A 7,984-nucleotide genomic window follows, 5' to 3' on the forward strand; every position below is an offset into this window, starting at 1 on the left:
GTGTCACTGTTTTATGATATCATGTGGTCGTTGATAACATATGTTCGTTGTTGTTCTGTGGTTTGCATGTTTTGTCGACTATTATATTATTTGATTGTGCGTTTCTCTGTTATGAATGTTCTTGCATGTGTTTGTGTTGTAATTCTGTCACGTATTGTTTTAGCGATATTTTTTAACATTGTCATAATGCGGGAGGTTTGGCATGCCATTAAACCAGGTTCAACCCACCATTTTTTGTCCTGTACATGTACCAAGTCAGGAATATGGCAGTTGTTATCAAACAGTTCGTTTCTATGTGTGTTGGTGTTTGTTTTTGTTGCACTTCGGTGTTCCTGTTGTTCCTTTGTTTTTCCTCTTGTAGTTGATGTGTTTCCCTCACTTTTGGTTTATAACCCGGATTTGTTTTTTCTCAATCGATTTATGACATTTGAACACCGGTATACTACTGTTGCCTTAATTTAGGTTAAATGGACTTTTTATAATATTTTTCGGGGATTGATAATGACTCCTTCCATATGCATAACGGACAAGAATTCAAGGGCGACAATCGCGATTTTTACATAGACGGCGACAGTATCGCACCATCTCGGTAATTTGTTTACATCGTGTACGTGTGATTTTTCAAGAAATTTATTATTAAAGACAATTAAACTTGCACCATTTCATTATCAATTAGTTGTATAGGTAAGTTTAACAGGTGACCATGCCATTTTTTCTTCTTAGGAGATTTTATTTTACAAGAAACAAACTTCTGAAAATGGCAAGTGACGTTGTTGTTTTGGAAGATAAAAATATGGCGGGTGTTTTCCCCTTCTGAAAATAACTGACACATTTGCATCCTAATTGATATTTAAATATAAAATGACCAAAAATAGTATCAATGATGATAGGAGTCCCTAAATATTTGCATAACTACCAATCACTCCTTGCAACTGAGGCTGCGAAAAGAAAGCGCATAAATCGACGCCATTTTTCAACAGATCCACATGAATAGTACGTTTCTGAGCTCACAAAATCCTATTATTATTACTTTTTAATGGTTATTTCAATTGTAGAACGATCTGAACAATATCCATTACATAATTTTAATTGATCAGATCGGTAAATAGTTATTTATTGGTCCCTTTTGAGGCTTAAATCCAGTATTCCACAGACCACATGTAAATAAACGCCCCTTTCCCAGCGTGACACTTCAATTTAAAACTAAACTTTAACTTTGGCCTGTCAATGTTAGCATCTATATTTTAATTTAATTATTACGGTTGTGTAAAACATTTGTGGTCATTTGTTTGGTTGTCTCGAATAGTAAAAAGGTTAAACCTGTAAGCATGGTTTTATATAAATATCTTTATTTAAACACAATTAGTGTGTGAAAAAAAACAAAAACAAAAATAATATAGCAAAGAAATAACAATTATAGTTTAATTTTATCCCAAATTACTGAATCTCGTAAACCTATATCCATCATTTATTAGGGCTAGTATGGGGTTCACAGAATAGAGAACAATGGCTAAAAATATAAATAGAGAAAAATTGACTATAAAAACAGAATAGAGAATAATGAGGTGCTAAAATATTAAGAAAAGAGAATGATGGGCAAAAAGCATAAAGAATAGAGACAAATGACCCAAAAGATTAAAGAATATAGAAATGGAGGACAACCTATCCAGACCCTGGTTTAGTACTAGTATTTTTGTCAAATTGTGCATATGGTCATGAAAAATATTTTTAACAAATTTCAGGTATATGAATTATAAATCAGTAGGAAAGCCACGTATCAGTTCTGCACCTCCTTCCATACTAAAAAAACACAAATTATATGTGATTGATTGTTGATTTTTAACGCCACTTTCAGTATTGGCTAGGTGTGGTGGCCAGGTTTTATTGGTGGTGCATGCAAGAATGCTCATAGATAACCACAGACCATCCCGCACAAGGAGAGTTTGAACTCACAACTTGAATGTAGACTATCTTGTGTTTTTACTTTATATTTTTGCTCTCATGCTGATATTTTGTTTGAAGTTATGACTTATATTCACTAAATGTATGTTCATTTAATCTGATTAATGAGGAATTAAAGATATGAATGAATGAAAGAAAAGTTACCTTTTAGTTAAAAGATATGATAATATAATGTTGCGTATGAAGTTAAACTTTATTTTAATATATATATAGGCCCTCACCCCTTTCGTGGAAAAAATTGTTTGATTATATATTGAATCACTGAAACATGACTGTAGCTGGACCCCTCTTATGGCAGTCAGTGGGCCCCATTATAAAAAGTTCTGGATCCGCCACTGCTTTTCTTATTAGACATACCATATAAAGTCATTTAAATAAATTATTTATTTACACCCAAAGTCTAAATCTTTTTCTTTATGTTTATTGAAGCTTATATACATACTTTTGATTAAAATAAGAATAACTTCAATTTCAAAAAAATGATAACAAATATCATTGAATAATCTAAGTATATATATTGTGGGATTTTCTCATGGTTGAAGGCTTTAAGGTTGGCTTAAATTGCTTATATCCTGTTCATTTGAATTTTTGTGGATAGTTGTCTCATTGGCAATTATACCACATCTGATTAGTTTTACATTAGTGAAATTTATAGTTACATTCAAATTAAAATGTGAACCTTCTCATTCTTGGACCACATACGAATCAGTAGACAATTAAAATATAACTATAGTTTTATACATAGAACTCTTTGAATGAAAAGTTGGAAATTGTTTTCATTTATTAATATCATAACATATTTACAGATAACAATAGGAATAAGGAATAAAGAAGAACAGGAAACATTTCCGTTTTGATGATTTATGGAACAGAGAACTATTTGACTTTTGTTTTACATGGACTTTTTAACAATAATGCTTCTTAAATTTTAATATTTATTATCATGCAGTTTTTTTTTAATTACTTCCAAAGTATTAAGTCGTTTTGTTTATTTTATTGAAGCTTATTTAATTATAATTATTTAAATTATTATTTACATATGTTTCATTCTTACATTATTTTTATGCATTTATATTTATTTATCTTTTAATAAAACTTCTTTTTTCTTAATATTTTTTAATATTTTTAAATATACAAACACCATAATCGTTTTATATTGATAACATTGGGTAGATGTTCATGAGACAATGATGCTGCACTACAATAATACATTATGTCATTGAAAAACCTGAGATTCATAGATGCAAAGCAAGCATTTTAGCCATAGACATGTATGTACTGTAGTATTTCAGACATAAAAAAATATCTAAGATATAAAAAGGTCTACTTTAATGATTTATTACGTGTGAAGGACTTAAAAGAGTGATTTTAGAATAGTTCACTTCACCCTTAAGTATCCTTGAAGTCTCCCTAATGGCCTTACATATCATGACATGACTTCTCAGTTTTGCCTCTTGGGAGATTTTGAAGTGTGGCGACCCCTGCACCTAAATTAATTATTTTCAGCAGACACATATCTCTGTTTTCAGACTATTTGGTGAAAAGATTAAACTTATACAATAAAGAAAAATGAAAACTGAGCAACTTGAACCCACAAAATACAGATGATTTCAGGTGCTCTGGAAGAGTAAGCAGATCCTGCTACATGTGTAGTATTTAGAATGAGATGCCCAAGTGCCCTTTTCCTATATGTAATCACATGATTTTGCAAATTATTGTGTTCCTTTATTATTGCAATTTGAAGAACGGAAAAAAATGTGTGAAAAAGTATTGCTTTGCAGAAAAATCATCACACAGATATAGGAATGGTATAAATCTGATTAAAATGTAGATCCTGTGTCCAAGCTTTGTTTTCTTGTAATTAAGGCTTGGACACAGGATTTGCATTTTAATCAGATTAAAAGGTATTATAATACAATTTATTATTTACATTTGTAGATACTCACCCATTTACATTATTACGTTAATAAAAATCTTGCTATCCTTTCTGAATTTACCATTCCTAAAATTTCCATCATGATAGACCTGGACAAAGATTAGTGTGAAATAAAAGTTGTGGGTCGAACATTAATATCAATGCAATAAAACAGGATCACCGAAATCAGAGTGAGACATTCATATGCCATCTTCAAAGTAGACCTTAGAAGCGATATAGCTTTTTTTAATGCTCTTATAGCTCTAACGTGTATTAAGACTTGTATGTACTGGGCATTGAGAATTCCTATTAAAAGTTAATCCAGAAAAAGCTCTTGGATGCATTCAATTTAAATTGTTTTTTATCTTCAACGAAAGAATAGACAGTGATAGAGTAAATAATGAATGCTATATTTGAAAAATACCATTGTTAATGTTAGTTTCTTCAGCAGCAGCATATCTGGGTTGAACTATTTTTTTCACATTTAGTTTTCATTGGGAAAAGTTGTTTTAAAAGAAATCCATATTGACAATTGAAAGAGGATTATTATAGGTTACTGTTTCAGCATTCCACACTGAGCAAACCAATATGTCAAGTATAAAGGACCTGGTAAAGCAGCATGTGATAAAAATTCTAAATCCAGAACTATAAATGGTAAAATAATTACAACTATGGAAGAATACCAAATTTGATGAATGGCCACAAAACTGGATAAGATGCAGTTTCTTCAACTTTTCCAAAAAAAATATTTTTAAGAACATGTACACACTTTGAAAACTCAATGACAGATATTTGTTCCCAAATTCTTGATTAAAGCAATTCTTTTTCAAGAGTTTAACATGCCCTAGGGCCCAGACACACTTAAAAATGAATAGTTTAATAGTGTACAACAGGCAGGCTCATTCACATGATTGAATGTTTGCTTCCTACTAGCTTAGTACAGTGTTGTTTATACAACAAGAACAAAGACTAAAAATCAAGTGAAAATAATTGACTCATCAGATTTTCAGGTCACAGTGGCAGGCAGGCAATATTTGTTGATTGATACTTTTAATATTTTTAAAATTGACAAGTTTACACATTTTAGGTAAATACTTACAGAAACAAAGAATGACTGTGACCATGTGGCTAAAAAATGGCATTAAACAGAGATAAACTGAGTGTTTACGGGGGTATTACCCGCGGTTTTTTGGAAGTCAACGGAGATCGTCTTTTGATTTATCATATTTCAAAAACTAAGCAATTATTTTAATATATTTTTGGCAGTCGTGTGACAAAATCTATTCTCATGAAAATTAAACCTCAAATACTGTTATCGTCTGAAGCACAAGCTACGTTTTTGTTTACACGCTGATTGCAGAGCCACCACGTAATTTTTCGATTAAGTCCCCTTTCCCGCGTGACCGATGATAGGAACTCTTCAATGTCACTGGCTTTCCCACTGATTATTGTTGCATACTTTTATATGACAACATCGTAAAATTAATAAAAATAATAAACAATAAACAAGTGTCTATACAATTTGACAAGCACTTATTTGTTCCGAGTCTACAAAAGTACAAGATTTTTTTTATGGCCGGCCTTTTTTCACCAGCATTCCTCTCCCTTAAAGAAAAACAAAAAATACAACACAACACAACATAACAATATAAAATAATTCGTTCTCCTTTACTGTAAATCTTAAATCAACAATCGTTTTCTTCTCTGTCAGTCCTGTTTCGTCACTTTTGTTCTACAACGACAATAAATTGAGCATATAAAAACATTGGCTGTCTTAGGGAAAATGCCATTTTTGAAAAGTCTTTCAATCTTTACTTGATATAACAGATAAGATTACAGCTTCTTTTGCGCATATAGTTTCTAAAAATGTCATGACGAATTTTTGAACATATATTTTTATTTTCTCTGGCGATATTTTGTCGAAGGTTATGGTTATCTTTCTGATATTGTCTAACATCTAACCCCCTTGTTTTATTAATTTTGTATTAACATTGTGTCAGATATCAAATTTATTCGTTCAGTGTATGTTTTTGTTAATATGTCTTTTGATTGAGTTCAGCCATTTCAATTGATATTTTTAGTGTGTCTTTCTATGTTGTGATGTTACACTATTGTTTCAAGTTGGGTGAAGGTTGGCGCCTATTAAAACGTTTAAACCCGCTGCATTTGTTTGCACATGTCCTAAGTCAGGAAACTGAAATTCAGAAGTTGTCGTTTGTTGATGTGGTTCATAAGTGTTTCCCTGTTTGAATGGTTTTACACTAGTAATTTTTGTGACCTTTATAGCTTGCTGTTCGGTGTGAGCAAAATTAAGGCTCCGTGTTGCAGGCCGTACTTTGACCTATAATGGTTTACTTTTACATATTGTGACTTGCATGGGGAGTTGTCTCATTGGTACGCATACCACATCTTCTTATATCTATATACCCAAAGTATTATTGTTTAAAGACATCAGTAAGCATCTTTGACAAATCATGAGTATTTCAAAGATACATAATTAGAACATTCTTAATCAAAACCAACAATATGACAAACTGAACCGATGAACGATGTGTTTTGATGGCAAAAATTAAAAAATTAAAAAATTTGCGATCCTGTATGCATATTGTTGTCAACAACAAATACACTTAACAACATTTTGATGTAATAGATACATGTTTAATCATTAATTTGAAAATTAAGTTAAGTATGAATATTCTATTTGATATTCAAATTCCAGTAGGTTGTATAAAATACAAAAACCAAATACAGGGTAAATTGGTCTTCCTGTAATAATCATTGTATCAACCAATGTTGTTTCATTTTTTTGTGTGTTGGAGGCTTATGGTCCGTTTAACTTTCAACGTATTGACATTTGAACAATATAGTTAAGCTGTGTTCTAGTCCACTTTGTTTTCACAAATAAATGAACTCGAATCGATGTCTTCGACCTTTTAACACATTTTCAACGATATTTAAACTTACACCGTTGGTCAATATTATTTATAGGTGACATCATTATGTTCCTCCGGTGTTCTCTTCTTTTTGATTTATCATTACAACCGCATAATTCATTCAACACGAACACTAATCCAATGAGGGCGGCGATGCAGACTGTTACTATTACTATATATGTCCCAACACTGCAAAACGTAAAGTGAATTTAACAAATGTAAACATGAAAAGCATTTTGTCAATCAAATTATAATCTCTATAACAAATCTTGTGCTATTGTCCGTCTGCACCCTGCCTGTATCACTTTGATCAGCTCTTCTGAAAATTCCAAATCGCATAGAATTTATTGTCACAGACTTATCAACGATGTTATAATGATTAAATCGAGTTTTTAATCCTTGGCGAGGTGTAAATATATTTACTCGAAAGTAAAACGGGATACAATTATTTTGATTTTACGGGTAATTTGCTTATTGTCCATTTAGAGGGGTTGATTATGATCTGGCTATATATATATATATTTGTTCGAATCCCGGCCAGGGAAGAACAAAAATTTACAGATCTAACATTGTTAGGCTATTATTTAGACGAATTATATTTACAGAATGTGTGTTCAGCCTTGTATCAACATCACTGGTGATCCGATGGATAAAATCTGTCGTAGAGTTGTCACTGGTTCAAACGTAAATATATATATATATATATATAAATAATTAAGTCTAAATTGAAAACAACGTTCAAACCTATGATTGCGTTGGATAAAAACCGCAATTTTTATACGTGTGCATGCAAAAAAATATATATATATATTCATATATATAATGACACAGAAATAATCTAAGTCGATATTTATCGCACTCAGAACAAACTTCCGAACAACTTAACTTAACTGCTTGGCACACAGTTAAATGGTTTTCAGCAAAACATCAAGGAAAGCCAAAAGGAATTGTGCGAGTCGTAGTTGCCAAAATTGATGAGACCATGATAGAGACCTACAAGTTTCGAAAAAGGGGCAATGAAAAACGATGTCTTCGTGAGTTACCTGGAAGTAAACAACAAGTTCGAATCAGAAAATAAGACCAAGATAGCATTCAAACGGCAAAGGGTATGGAACTAATAAAGTCGAGACAAAAGTTTATTAAGTTAGCTGATTCTCCAGACACAAGGAGGGTT

The 7,984-nt window shown here is 31.5% G+C and overlaps 1 long non-coding RNA gene across 1 annotated transcript; it reads right to left on the reverse strand.

The window, feature by feature from the left end:
* Nucleotides 1-5,322: 5,322 nt before the first annotated feature.
* LOC127703805 (uncharacterized) lies at nt 5,323-6,992 on the reverse strand. Its single transcript, XR_007983055.1, has 2 exons — nt 6,842-6,992; nt 5,323-5,609 (listed from the first exon to the last, which is right to left on the reverse strand). It is a non-coding gene; the product is annotated as an uncharacterized LOC127703805 (long non-coding RNA).
* Between the last annotated feature and the right edge of the window lie 992 nt (nt 6,993-7,984).

This window comes from Mytilus californianus, unplaced genomic scaffold, assembly GCF_021869535.1.
Source record: "Mytilus californianus isolate M0D057914Y unplaced genomic scaffold, xbMytCali1.0.p SCAF_1, whole genome shotgun sequence".
Classification (NCBI taxonomy): domain Eukaryota; kingdom Metazoa; phylum Mollusca; class Bivalvia; order Mytilida; family Mytilidae; genus Mytilus; species Mytilus californianus.